This window comes from Sciurus vulgaris (genome assembly GCF_902686455.1).
Source record: "Sciurus vulgaris genome assembly, chromosome: 10".
Lineage (NCBI taxonomy): Eukaryota > Metazoa > Chordata > Mammalia > Rodentia > Sciuridae > Sciurus > Sciurus vulgaris.
This window is the reverse complement of record NC_136470.1, coordinates 90,479,042-90,494,627: the sequence shown is the minus strand read 5'-3', so window position 1 is coordinate 90,494,627 and position 15,586 is coordinate 90,479,042. Positions and strand designations below refer to the sequence as shown.

The window sequence follows — 15,586 nt, the reverse complement described above, 5'->3', positions numbered from 1 at the left end:
TTCAAATGCGACAGAACTGAACTGACTAATCAGTGCTCGCCGGGAGGTGCAAAACCGTCTGAAACCCACCGGTGGACATGAAAGACCGAGCATTTCCTGTTCCAGCTTTCGGTGGCCTAGAATAAACTTGAACCAAATGGGAAGATGCGGAGGCGGCCGCCCCCCGCGCACGGGCCCGGGGAGCCCGGGATCCATCTGCCCGCGCGCGGCCCGGCGGCCCGCCCCTTCCCCTTGCGCCCCGGGGACCCTGAACGCCCGTGGCTCTGCCTGCTACACAATCTGGGCTTCTGCTCCCTTGGGTTTTGCACGCTTCCTTTTAAACTCGCTGTTCAGTTGCAAACCAATTAGCCCTTTCCATTTGCCCGGGAAAGCGGAGAGCGCGGCCCGTGCGTCCCTGCCCAGCTCCGAGCCAGCTCGCGGGCTCCGCACGGTGGGACCGGGGCAGCCACGCCTCGCCTTGGGAACAGGAGTCAGCATGCGGGGCGGCCTTTATGCCAGCGTCCCTGCCCTTTGGGCTTCAAAGACTTTTTGTATTCAATAGGTAAGGCAAAGGTCGCCCCTTCGATGGTTTCATTATGGAACGTAAAAAACAAATTATAAGGGCCACCCGGTACACTTTTCTCTCATCGTGCATGCAATGCTGTCCCAACTTCCACCACTGCTGGCGATGGGAATGTTATAGGGCCTTTAGATACGTGGAGTGGTTATCGTCCCAGACGCAGGGATGAAGATACTGAAAATTTGCGGAGACATATTTATTTAAAGTTGTTTACCCAAGATGTAATCTGAATTTCATATTCAGAGGAAGTCACGAGTGTTTGAGACAAGCTTACAATAATTTTCTGATAAACCATATTTTAGCTTTAATGAGAACTTTATCATCTCCAAATTACTCCATCTTTCGTATGATGCAGACCCAAACAGATCTAGATGAAATTTCTTTTCAAATTTAACACATTTGTTATATTTGTAAATGTGAAATAATTAGGAATTGATACTAAAATGGCTTTGCCTCATTCATCCGGAGTCCTACAAATGTACTTTTAATTCTATCCACTTCAAAATCCCTAGCAGGAATGGAGAAGAGATTGGAAGCTCTTGTTCATCCTCAACCAGTCACTGAAAACAATAACGTGGAGTGTTCAGTGCTGAGCTTGGAGTGCCCTCTTGTGGATGAAGCTGGGCACTACAATTTTTCTTTCTTAAAGGAGACTTGATTGAGGCTGTTCTCTTAGGAGCCTTGTTTCTCTTCCTCTCTCCCCACCATAAAATCAGATGTTACTTTTCCGCTAACACTTAAGAGTTGAAACTCTCTCTTTTTCTTCCATTAAAACTTAAATATTTGTTGAAAACAACGAATGAAGCCGTTTGTCTTCCTCTGCTCCTCCAAACTCTCCGAGGGTAAAACATTTTTCTCGCAAAACTCACAGTTGTGTTCCTCCCCACTGTGACATCTTGGGAGCAGATAAAATGAACTGGCAAGGAGCACCATGTGTGTTGTCTCATGTACCAGCTTTCCACAGTTAGTAGTGGCTGCTACAGAGGCTACTGAGAACTGAGTTTGGATTCAGAAGGAAAAGAGACGTTTAATGAAGAAACCAGGTTGCTTCCAAGAAGCCGAAACCTGTATCATTGATCTGTAATGACAGTGGCCATTGCTTCATTGTCACTGAGGTTTTTTTTTTGTTTTTTTTTTTTAGTATTTGTTTTATGCTTACAATTTTTAAAAAGCATTCATCACATCCCCTTAACACTGCCAAACAATAAATCCCATTTTTGTTTATGAGATACTTAGTAGCAAAAAGTTCTCCCTACATAATTATCACTACAGTCTCTCTCTCCTGGTTTTCCAGATGCCAGTCCAGTCCCTCCTTCCTCTACTATTTTGTTCCTCAATTAATTTGATCTGTGTGTCTCTATGTGCCGGTATTCCTCAATGATGCCGTTTATAAGCAGAAACTGGTAGAGGAGTGTTATTAATAATTATGACAACGTAAACTGGAACTATCTGGGAAAACAGGGACATACGGTTATCTTACTCAGAAATCCTAAAGTTCAAGGGAGAAGGTCACTGTGCCGTCATAGTACATGATGAACCACAGAGTTATTATGCACCTGCTACAGCTCCCCATGAATTCACCACATAATATGTTCCTCAAAAACCATGTACGTGCTGCCTGGTCATTTGTTCTTATTTGCTTGACAAGATATGTCTAACTACAAATCTCATAGTCTTTGCAAGCTTCAAACTAACTCCAGAAGGCATCTTAAATATTTGACACAAAAGGCTGCTTACTATTAGACCCTCAGATGACATTAAATACCCCCAGATGTCCAGAACAGGCATGCTTCCACTTAACACAACTGATATGTTCCTTAAAAGGTATATATTAAGTGAGTCACATTTTAATTTACTGCAGAAACTAAATAGTGAAACTGGCTCATATAGTTAACCTCCTATAAAAATTGTGAAACTCCTTTAAAAATGTAAATAACTTATTCTTTTGTAAATCTGGAGTTCTGTGGACTTGGTTTTCTTAAAACAGAGAAACTGTGGCCTAAAACTTTGGTTTTCATTACAGATGACAAAACTTTATCAAAAGTCGGATGCTTAAATTATCTCAAATAGGAAATATTTTCATTAGGGTGCTTTTTACCACAAGGGACCAAATCCTAACTAGTCTTACAGAATGAAAATAATACATTGACTCATATAAACTGAAAATGAAGCTCAGACACCAAGCAAGTGTTGGCCCAGAGGCCCCAATAGTGTCACCAAAGAGCTTCTTTCCATTTTTCTTCCTTATCTTCCCAGATATTGGCTTCATCTTGAAGGTAGATTACTGGAGCCATCGATTCAATTATGGGTGCTCGAGGAGGCAACTCAGGATTCTCTGAAAAGGAACAACATTTGAAAACACTGAGTCATCTGAAAAGAGATATTTTTCCAAAAAGAAAATAATTTATAAATTGGACAGTATTTAAGAAGCAAAATTTTGTTTCAAACTCATTCAGTTCCACAGTGGAGGAACTTATCCCTTTTTGTTTTGATGCAAATGTTTAGTATGCCAGTAGGGGGAGCTGTGCTGAGTACCAACATGTATCACTTATCACACCAAACCCTGTGCTAAGAGAAACTTGGCAAACATGTGATGTGGCCTCTTCAGTGTCTAGGGAAGTAACTGAGACCCAGAGAGGGAAGAAGAACATAATCCACATTATGAGAACTTAAGAGACATTTTAAAAGTGACTGGGTATCAAGGCTCCGTGCACCCAGGTATGTTGTCAAGCAACAACTGCAAATCAGTCTCTTACCCAGAATGTCGAACTCTCCAGACCAACTAGGCCCCCTTGAAGAACCTGCGGTGTCGTTTTCGAGAGCAAGCTCACTTTATTCTGATACCCACAGCTTCCTCTTGGCTCAACATGGTGTTTTCTGAATTGAGAGACACATACAGAAAGATGCTATGTATTGTAGAAAATATAACTAGTACATTAAACTCATTATTTCATCAAGATTATTATTTAGAATGAAATTATAGTTTATGTATTAGTGATATTCCATCTTATGTAATCTTTTTAAATTTAAATATAGGTTCAGAAATAGCCACAAACCTTCCACAGAATCAACCTTACACGTTGAAAGAAATTTTTACAAGCTGCTGTATTCCCAGAAAAGCTTTTTATACTCTGGATATTTCAAGATTTAAGAGAAAATGTTTATAATGCTTTAAAGACTGCCAGTCTCATTAATGTCGAGTCATTGATTTTTTTTTTTAACTTTTTAAAGAGATGGAGCTCATTGGCTTTCACTCAGCAACGTCCTCACTCCTCTATTTGTTTTGCAAGGAACTTCAAGTTTCTTCTGTATATAATCTTCAATCTGCCAAATTGTATGCATGACTTGTGTTGGTGTTAAGAGATAATTGCTCATTTGAACATTCTAAATCGAGCCTTCCATGGCAAGTTTACATTCCTCATGCAAGATAAAGTGAATGAGGAGATCACAAACTGGAACTATAGGGAACACTGCCTGATCATGGTGAGTAAGATACATTTCATTGTCCGAATTACCTTGTTTAAACTCATCTAAAGAATTAGTTGTAAATGTTTTAAACATTATATTTTTAAAATTCCAAAAACAGGGTTACAGATTTCTTCTTTCAACAGTTTAGAAAGATTAACTCTTCTGAAAGAACCCTACCCCTGCCACACACAAAAAGTCCTGAATAACCTATCCTTTATTGCATTTCTAAATCTGTAAGGAAAAAAAAAAGAAATCTTCAGTATACTCCCTCCAAAAACAAGTTTTAAAAATGCAAGATAGTGAGCAATAATAAAAAAGGAGAAAATGAGTTGACCTAAAGACAAAAGCCAATGCCAGACCTATACAGCTGAATTCAATCTTGGGCTAGAAGCAAGTACACATACCGCATCTGAAAGTTCCATATTAAGCTCAGGTTTCTAAAGGACACTAAATTATTCTGGGGCAGTAGTTCCCCTGTTTCCTAGCAAAGCAAAAATAAGTATTTCCTGGAGAAAACCTTCCCCAGTGTATTCCCACAAAATTCCCATAGATCAAAAGGAAAGAAATATGAGCTCAGAACTGAAAACAGCAAATACACATGAATAGAAGGCACTATTATTGCAAGTCACTGCAAACAGACGGAATTCATATTTGGAATTGTCAGATACAGACTACAAAATTGTTGCCCATAAACTGCACATAATTAAAGATGTATATTTCTGAATCTTATAGATTTTTAAACAATTAAAAATGATTAAGAAACTGTCAAAATATCTTGCAGATTTGAATAATATAAACAAAATAACTTTTAAGAAATAAAAATATAATTGTTGAAAAGATAACAGATGACTTAAATTGCAGATTAGATGTGGATAAAGAGGGAATTAACAAACTGAAAGATATATCTGAAAGAAATTTATAAGATCCAATATAGAGAAAAAAGAAGGCACATATTAAGATAGACAGCAAGAAAGAGAGATTAAAAGATGAAGGCTTTAATATACATCAGGAGTCCTAGAGAAGAAATACAGATAATGGAGAAGCTGAAACATTTGAGAAGAAAATGACAAAGAATTGCCCAGAATTGATTCACAAGTAAAAGAAGTTAACATATAGCAAGTAAGATAAATTGAAATCCAAGATGAACAATGTAGTGAAACTGTAGACCACAAAAGAAATTAAAATTAACCTGAAAGAAAGGGAATGTTGGTTGGACTCCCAACAGTAACAATAGAAAATAAAAGAGGAATAGTAACTCTAAAGTGTTGATAAAATTTAATTAGTTTAAAATTGTGTATTCAGCAAAACCATCTTTTCAGAAATAATGAAAATTTTCCCTTTAGACATGATCAGTTACACAAAAACCTAGAGGAGTGTGCTACCAACAGATCTTCAGCACAAGAACTTCTAAAAGAGGTGCTTCCATAAGAAGGAAAGTTGTTGCAAAAGGAAAGTCTGAAATGCAAAAAGAATAAATTGGTAATGATGTGAATGATTCTAAGACGACAGCATATGTATGAAAAAGAGAACAAAAAGAACGAGGAGGAAAAGTGAAAAAAGGGGAACAGGAGATTTAATTTATAGACTTTAAAAGGTAAAGATCAAGCTTTTGAATCAGAAGTGGGTAGTATCCTAAGATCCTTATATTTTTTAGGAGAGTATCTACAGATTGACTCACTTTAAACTTAAATTTAATGTCTGATAAAAAGTCAACACTGATTACTAAAAGAAAAATCATATACTATGTTAACCAATGCATGTGGTTAAGATAAAGATTTAACCAAGAAAAAAACTGAATTAATTTTTAAAAGACAAGAGGAACAAGGAAGTAAGAGTGAAAGACAGGCTGGACAGGGCTGTGCACGCCTGTAATCCTGGGAACTCGGGAGGCTGAGGCAGGAGGATGACAAGTTCGAAGCCAGCCTCAGCAACTTAGTGTTCCTATTTTGAATTTTCCACATTATATTTTAGGTATGGCTATTATGGCTATTATAAACAGTATAGCTACATATTAAAAACTTATTTTAAAAACTGATGTTTTACTCACTTATATTTTTTGTGATTATTGATATATTTGAACTTCAACCTACCAAAATAAAATTTGTCCTATGTCTTTCACTTTTTTTTTTTTTTGCTACCAGGAATTGAACCCAGTGGTACTGCTCAATTACTGAGCCACATTCCCAGCCCCCCCCCCTTTTTTTAATATTTTGATACAATGTCTTGTTAAGTTACCTAGGGTCTCATTAAGTTGCTTAAAGAACAATATTACAAATTAAATGGAAGACTTCATTCAAACCATACATTTAAGAACTCCTATGAACCCAAATCAGAATAAGTACAAAGGAAAGTATAACCCAGTACATCAGAGTAAAACAGTTGTAAACCAAAGACAAGGAGCACATTTTTAAAGCACCCAGAAAGAAAAAGACACTATCTTCTAGGAGCAACAGTGAGACAAACAACCATCTCCTCAGCAGAAACCATGAAAGTCAGAAAATTATGTGCTAAGAGAAAACAGCAATAATTTGGCATTTCACCAAAAATACCCTTCAAGGATAAAAGCAAAATGTAGTTTTAGACGTACAAAAAATTGACTGAATTCATCACCAGCAGACCTGTATTAAGGGAAATGCTAAAGGGTAGTCTTCGGACAGAAGGCACATGATCCCAGATGGAAGAACAAAGGTGCAAGAAGAAATGAATAATAGTAAAGAGGATGAAATGTTGTAGACATTAGTGACTATTTATTATACAAAACAAAACTGCCTTATGGGAAAATAATTGATAGATAGAAAATTACAACAATAGCACAGAAGCCAGAGAAAAGAAAGTAAAGTATTCTGAAGTCTTCTTATCTAGGACACTAGTTCCAAAAGTGTGAGCCCATGGTCAACATCATCAATGTCACTTAGGAAATTGTCAGAAATGCAAATTCTCAGACCTGCTGAATCAGAAACCCAGATGACAGGGCTGAGAAATCTGTCCTTTAACAAACCCCTAAGGCAATTCTCATGCACATATAAGTTTGAGAATCACTCGCCTAGGAAACAGCAAAAGTACCAATAATGTAGAAATTCAATAAATCAAGTAAACTGCGTTCTTCTGTGCGTTTTGTTTTACTTTGCTGTGCACGTAGTATATACCAAGGACAAATGAGTCCTAATCTCCATCTAGTCTTTCTAGGTGTTAAAGAGGTTGCCAATATATGACAAAAGTAGAATTAGTAAACAAATTTTGTATGTTTAGTGTTAAAATTCCTAGGAAGGATTGTCTTCTGAAAATTTGAGCACTATAGTCCACTGGGTCAGTGAAGAGCCAGAATGCTGATATTTTGAAGACTTTTTCAAATTAGAACTATTGTTACATGTATGTAGTTTATTCAAGACTGTTCTGCACATAGTGGACAAATTGAGTCCTTCCTTGAAACATCTATTCTGTCTAGGTGTTTAGAAGTGCTCAATGTATCTTAAACATAGAGGTAGTAAAATATCACTTTGTAAATTAAGATTCGTGTGAAATATTGTCTTTTGGGAATGGAACTGTTAAGTCACCGCTGTGAGCAGTATCCTCACATCGGTATGTGAGGTATGTGTTCAGTGATGTGGAAGAGGAGGTGGGGAAGCAATAGCAAAAGGTAGTAAGTTAGTGTGCTCATACTTGGGCATTTTCAGACATTAGTTTTCTGTAGGTTTTGTGCATTTCGTTTTGCTGTGTATACAGTGTATATAATGGACAAATGAATCCCATTTTTGCAACATCTAATCTCTAGATGTTAAAAAGAGCCAGTGCATGGCCAAGTAGTTAGTAAGTTTAGCACATTTTTTACATTTCTTGTTGAAATTCATAGGAAAGCTCATCCTCTGTAAGTGACTTCTGGATATGAATTTGTTCAACCATCTCTAAGTGTCATATGCCTGTACTTGTCCACTGAGCTGAAAATAGAAGGAAATGAGGAGGGAAAAGCTAAAGGACAAAAATGGTCATATTAGAAGATAACTCAGATTCTAACCATTGCTACATGTGCAATTTTATTTACTAGTGCTGTGTGCATGTGGACAAGTTCTCATGTGGAATATCTGGTCTTTCTATATATTTAGAAGTGCTTGATATATTTAAAAGTAGAAGTAGTAGAATAAAATAAAAGTAGAATAAAACTTTTTGTAAATCCCTTTAAAAACTGATGGGAAACACTGTGTTTGGAAGTGTTAAACCACCTGTGAACAGTATATGGTCTGTACTCGTTCATTGGGTTGAGGGAGGTGGGAAGGAAGAAGTTACCAAAGGTGTTTTGTTAAGAGTATGCTAGAAAACTTCAGCTTACCCATTTTCCTGTAAGCATTTTTAAATGCTATTCTCTTTAGGGTAAACACTAAAATAATAAGAAAAGAATACATAACTAATAAACTAATGAAGGGAGAAATGAAATAATAAAAATACTTAATCAGGGCTGGGGAGATAGCTCAGCTGGTAGAGTGCTTACCTTGCAAGCACAAGGCCCTGAGTTCGATCCCCAGTACCGCAAAAAAAAAAAAAAAATCAAAGGTAAGGTCTTTGACAAATGAGAAAAGGCAACTCAGTGGAAAAAGGGCAGTCTTTTCAAAAAGTAGTGCTGGAACAATGAGAAATTATATGCAAAAAAAGAAAGAAAAGGAAAGAAACAAAGAAAAGAAATCTAGACACACACTTTACACCTTTCGAAAAAATTGACTCAAAGTAGATCACAGACCTAAATGTAAAACAAAACTAAAACACTAGAAGATAACACAAGAGAAAATATAGGTGGCCTGGGGTTTAGCAATAAGTTTTCAGATACAATACTAAAAGCACAGGAAAAAGAACAGTAAATTGGACTTCATTAAAATTTAAAACTTCTGGTCTTCTCTTGAAATTAATATCATCTGTGAGAATAAAGGCAAAAGGAACTGCACATAAGTAGCCTACTCTACGTGTGTACAGGAATTGAATGATTAAGCTAATGGACAGCAAATGGTAGGAGACAGCTTTCTCACTTGGAAGTGGGAATTTACAGAAAAGGAAGGGAAAGACACTAGAATGATGCATGTAGTAATGGCTAGAATTAGAGCCACCGAACTCATAATAATCAACACAGATACAGATGGATACTTACAGACATGTTTATCAATATGTGCGTATACGAGAATCAATACACATTTTTATTTCTTCACTCTGTAAACTGAAAAGGCCTAAAAGGAACAACATCCTAGAAGCAATGAACACTCCCACTCCCCAGATCATGATTTTTAATATCATCCTCCAATAAAATAAAAAGAACCGGGACTTCTCAAAGAAATGACTGACTGGAACAGGGACAACAAATAAACAAGATGAACCTGAAGCAACTTGTAAAGCCAGAAAGAAAGAACTCAAACACACACACAAACACCTGCACACACACTGATGGGAATAGTTCAAAAGGACATCAGAATAAGCTGAAAGGGCTCCCAATGGCCAAAGCTAAAACAATTTGAGCAACAAAATAAATAAAGTAGTATTGGATTGTAGCCCCAAATATCCAATGTTAAATATCTGCGAGCCCAGACTGATATAAATAAACCAAAGAATAAATGAAGGTAGGCAAAAAGAAACAAATGTCCAGTACAAAAGAATTCTAAATAAATGATATAGGTATTCCATCCTAAAGAAGAGGAGCATTACTCCCCACTCTCAAAGTCTACGGATAAGAAACTCTTTCAAAGAATATAGTACAGAAGGCAAGGAAAGGAGGTGAGAGAAGAATATTTTTATGGCGTAGAAACTTGACAAACACTACCTCAACCAGGAGAGCAAGGTCAACTTCAACAGTCATAAATCATATTAATAATACTTGATATCATGACAGTGGCACTTTCCATCTGATTTTTTCCCCAAAACTTTTCATTAAAAAAAAAAAATACAGTAAGTCACAATAAAGGGGCATCCACACCATTCCTGACTGGTATGACTTCAAATTGCTGAAGTCACTTAAAACAGGGACTATTGGGCTGGGGATATAGGTCAGTTGGTAGAGTCTTGTCGTGCATGCACAAAACCCTGGGTTCAATCCCCAGCAACCCCCCAACCAACAAAAAAAAAAAAAAAAAAAAAAACACGAATATCTAGAGAAATAGAGAAACATGAAAACTCTGATTAGATATCTTGGATGAGAGCCTGAAACAGAAAAATGACATGAGACAAAAACTAAGTATTTTTTAATAGCCTATGGAATTCAGTAATAACATATCAGTATTGATCATTAATTATACCAAATGTAACACTATTATAAGATGCTAACAATAGGGGATGTAGAGGCAGGGGCTGGCTATATAGGAACTCAGTACCATCTGCTCAGTTTTTCTGAAACCAAAAAGTGTTCTAAAAATAAAGATGAGTTTTTTAAAAGGCAAGATAAAAGTAAAACAAACTGAACAGATGAGAAAAATGGAAAGCTATATAATAAGACGGTGAGCACAAATCCAATTCTATCAGTAATTTCGTTAAATGTAAAGAGATGAAATGCTTCCAATTTAAAAACAAAGATTGTCAGACTGAATTTTCAAACACACTTTATTATAAAAGACAACCTTAATAAAAGATACAAAATGATTGAAAAGTGAAAGAATGGGGAAACTTGTCAAGTTAATACTAACCAAAAGAAAGCTGTGTATCTTTTTCCATGTTTTTACTTTCATTCATTCTGTGTCTTTAAAGAGTGATATGTTTGGAACATACTTCATCAGATTAAAACTGAACTCAAAATAAGAAACATTATTGAAGATAGAAAGAACATTCCACCATGAGGTAAAGGACAGAAAGATATGATCAATTAAAGTGTTATTACATAATAATGGAACTTCAGGATTTCTTAAAGCAAAAAATGACAGAATTAAGAAGAGAGAAAAAAAGGTACAATCAGTAAGAGATTTTTTTATATACTTGTCTTAGTATTGATAGAACAGACAGACAAAAGGAAAAAATCAGTAAAGATATATACTATTTAATGTACATGATTAACCAACTGATTTTAGTAACCATGGATAGAAAACTGCCCCCACAAATGCAGAATACGCATTGTACCCAGAGAATTCTACAAAAATATTTGGCTATCTATTCTGCCTTAAAGCAAGTCTTAACGAACTTTAAAATGTTACAATAGAATATGTTCTCTGACTACAGAGGGATATAACTAGAAATAAATAACAAAAATGATTAGTTGGAGATATCTACATGCTTAGAAATGAAACAGCACAGATTTAAATTACCCATGGATCAAAGAACAAATCACAGTGGTTATTTTAAAATATTTTCAACTAAACAATAAATAAAATGTAACATTTCAAAACATGTAGGATACGTACAAAACCAGACTTACAAGGGGCATTTATATATTTAAATACTTAAATTAGAAAAGAGATTGAAAAATCAATTATCTAAGCATTCATTCTCAAGGAGCTAGGTAAAGGACAGAAAAATAATGTGAAGAAAATTAAAAGAACAAAATAATAAATGTAAAACCAAAAATGAACATAGCAGAAAACAGATATGCAACATAGAAGATAGAACACACAAACTATAATATCCAGGAATAAAAGAGGAATTATTACTACAAATACCACTGATATCTTAAAATTAAATTTAAAGGATTAAATTACTACAAATACCACTGATATCTTAAATTAAATTTAAAAATTAAATTTAAATGAATAACTTATGCCAAATAACATGGACAGATTCCTTGGAAAACATACCTACTAAAAGTGACACAAGAACAAATAAAAAATATTTCATGTAGGAAGGCTTTCACTACATGTATCAATATATATAGGAATATTTAAGTTATTAGTTTCTTCTTTCATAAACTTTTAATTTTGTATCCTCAAGGAATTTGCCTATTTCACGTAAGTTGCCAAATTTATGTGCCTAAAGTCGTATGTGGTGTTAAATTTATTATCCTTCTAATGTCTATAGGGCTGGTAGTAATGTCCCTTTTTTCATACCTGGTACTGACCATTCACATCTTCTCTTTTGTTTTCCCTTACTCTAGCTAGATGCTTATCAATATTAAGGATCTCCTCAAATAACCTGATTTTGATTTCAATGATTTTCCTCTACTACTTTTGTTTCCTATTTCACTTATTTCTGTTCTTTAGTTTTTTTCCCTTGCTCTGCTTACTTTGGGCCTAACTTGCTCTTCTTTTCCAATGTCCTAAGGTAGAAATTAATAAAGTACTTCTAAAAAAAAATTACAATTAATCATCATACTTAATGATAAAAAGCTGAGGGGCTGGGGTTGTGGTTCAGTGTAGTGAGCTTGCTTGGCATGTGTGAGGCCCTGGGTTCCATCCTGAGCACCACATATGAATAAATTAATTAAATAAAGGTTCACTGACAACTAAAAATTATTTTTAAAAAACTGATAAAAAGCTGAATATTTTCTATGTAAGATCAGGAACAAGCCAGGAACAGTGGCACACCCAGCGGCCAAGGAGGCTGAGCAGGGGCATTGTGAGTTCAAAGCCAGTCTCAACAAAAGTGAAGCACTAAGCAACTCAGTGAGACCCTGTTTCTAAATAAAATACAAAATAGGGCTGGGGCTGGGGCTCAGTGGTTGAGGGCCCCGAGTTCAATCCCCAGTTCAAAAAAAAAAAAGATGAGGAACAAGACAAGGACGTCCACTCTCACTGTTGCTACTCTGTATCGTAAAGGACATCATAGAATAAAGCAAGAAACAAAAAGAAAAAAAATGTCTCTCTTTATTTACAGAAGCCACAACTTTCTATATAGGAAAAATCCTTTAAAAATCTACTAAAGAGAATGAATCAGACACAACTTTTCTATGTTCATATATGAATACCTGACCACTGTAACTCCACATCACCACAAAAATTGGAAGTTAAACTCCATGTATGTATACTAAGTCAACATACATTCTATTGTCATGTATAACTAAAAAGAACAAATAAAAACTAAAAAGAAAAAAGTCTACTAGAGCAGGAGGTAGTTAGGGGAACAATTTAACAGTAAATAAAATATAACATTTCAAAACATGTAGGCTTCAAAACATGTAGAAATCATGCAAGGTTGCAGGATATCAGATCACTATTAAAAAGGTAAGTTGCGATTCTATATATTAGCAGTGAAGAATTGGAAATCAAAATATAAAAGCAGAATTATTTATAATACCATCAAAGACAAAACATTTAGGGATAAGTCCAACAAATACAGCAAAAGCTATATACTTAAAAAGTATAAAATACTGCTAAGAAAAATTAAAGAACTAAATAAATATACTGAGGTCAACTAGTAGCATGCTCAATACTATTCAGATATCAATTTCTTGCAAACAGACCTACATATTCAGCACATTCCTGAGCAAGTTTCTAGCAAGTGTTTACATAGAAATAGACACTCCAATTCCAAAATATACATGGAAAGAAAAAGGCCTCACAGCGTATTTTCCCACCTGGTACTCACAAAGTCCCTATACCCAAGTTTCACGCTATCCTTAGGATTTAATATTTTCTCCTAACTAAATCTTTTTGCCCTGCAATGATTGCTAAATATATTGTATATTGAATACTAATACATTATTTAAACCACAAACACACTTTATGATGAGCAAAGGTTGACATAAATATATCCAATTAAAATCACTTTCCCTTCTTTATTGGTTGGTTGGGAAAAACCAAATTCACATATCAATGTGTGAATTAATCTTTTTTTCTGGAATATAAGGGCGTGAGTGTGCTTCTTCCCTCACAAGCAATAGAATAGCATATTCTTTTCCATATTTTCACAGCAGCTTCTGTCTCTAACATCTGTTGCTCTTGGTATATTTATGTGAAGATTTATGCCAGTTATTGTGAGCTCTATCAAAAAGGAAGGTAGGCAGACTATGTGAACCAAAGCCCCAAAATATGAATAGAAGGACTTTATTTTAAAAGCAGAATCTATGCTGTAATCCCGCAAACATTTTCCTCTGGTTTTGGCTTTACCTATCTTTGTAGACAATTCTGTAAAATAATTAATGAAACTTCTTAACCCTTACATTCTGCCACCCTCTGCTTGACCTGGTCATCTCCTCAGACTTCCTATGTGTGGCATGTCTCTAAACCTCCTAGAAATTCAGGGTGGATCTCTGCTGCGCCAATTTGATTAGCTCATTTTTCAAAGTTTCTGGGTTGATGCAGACCACCACAAAGCCAGCTTGGCCAAGGGATGGAAATCAATAAGGAGGGAGACCACAGGAGCGACAGGGGTCGGGTTCAGAAACCTTGCCACACAGCGCGCTGGCTTTGTTGAGCATCATGGCATGGGCCCATGTTCTGTAAACTTTTCATCTGCACACAAATTGCATTTCACAGCAATACTAAAAGGGTGGGTTACTTGTGCCGCATGTGGGAGGTATGTGCACAAATCCTGTTATCAGATAATGGGATTACCATGCATGCCTCCTGAGCATGCTTTCAAAGTTTATTCCTAAATCTTCATATACAGCATGGGCCAGCCATTTTATGGCACAATAAATAAAATTGCTGCCAAATCATATTTAAAGCCATTATTATTGTCCTCATTATTTCCATCATCACTTCTGAGTTGAACTACAACAGTAACCACATTAAGATGAATACTATTTTTTCCCTCCCACATCCACACCGCCACACCCCTACCTACCTGCCCCCAAGTAAAACCAAATTGTTTCTTACAATATGTTCTGAGGCTCACAGAAAATTATAGGCCTCGAGAGAATTAAGGAGAAAAGTTAGTAAGGAGAAAAGAAAAGACTAGGTATTTTAGCCACACAGATAAGATGTCTTTTATAAAACTTATGACCTAAAAACTATTCTAAGTACTCATTTACCATCTAAGTTGTCATTAGCTTTGATTTAATCCTCTATTAGTTTTAGGTTATGGGCAGCACACGTGCAGCTCAAATCCTGCATCCCTGTTTTAAAAATTCCATGTCCATGATTTCTTGTGGCTAGGAAGACCTCATACTGTTCTCGGACTGCACTGCTCCAGCTGGGGAAATTATTCTGCATGGAGAAACCAGAACATGATCTTCAGGGATGAGGTGCCTATTGATCCAAGTTTCTGAACTAACAGTCAGAATATCCTGATCTCTCAAAGATGTGTTCCTCAAACGTGAATTTATTTATTTATTTGGAAGTTATTCAAGAGATGTAAATAAAACCCTTTTTATACACATATTTAATGAAATCATTTTGACAACAAATCACATGAAGAGAAACACAAAACATGTACAGATTAAAAACATAATTCACCAAGTGATACCTATCTCTTCAGGTACAGGCACAATACACAAACATCTGAAATCAAAAGTATCCTAAAATATGTAGGCCAAATGATTACATGATCACCTCCTATGCAAGATGAGTCTTATGCGAAACTGTGAAATGCACCAAGTTTTATTTGGCACCAACATCATAACTCCCTGTTTTGTATCAAATGGGATCTTTTAACTGGATGGAGCCTCTTTAGATGCCATCGGTCCTTCCAGATGGGATCCTGCATACTCCAGATTAATTCTTCTCCTCC

General features: G+C 35.8%; 1 long non-coding RNA gene across 1 annotated transcript in view; it reads right to left on the bottom strand.

The window, feature by feature from the left end:
• Positions 1-1,663: 1,663 nt before the first annotated feature.
• LOC306637940 overlaps positions 1,664-15,586 on the bottom strand; it is an 85,515-nt gene continuing 71,592 nt past the window's right edge. Inside the window, exons 2-3 of the long non-coding RNA XR_013757320.1 lie at positions 3,316-3,436; positions 1,664-2,894 (exon numbers count right to left, since the gene is read on the bottom strand). This is a non-coding gene — a long non-coding RNA (uncharacterized lncRNA). The remainder of the gene's footprint in view (positions 2,895-3,315; positions 3,437-15,586) is intronic.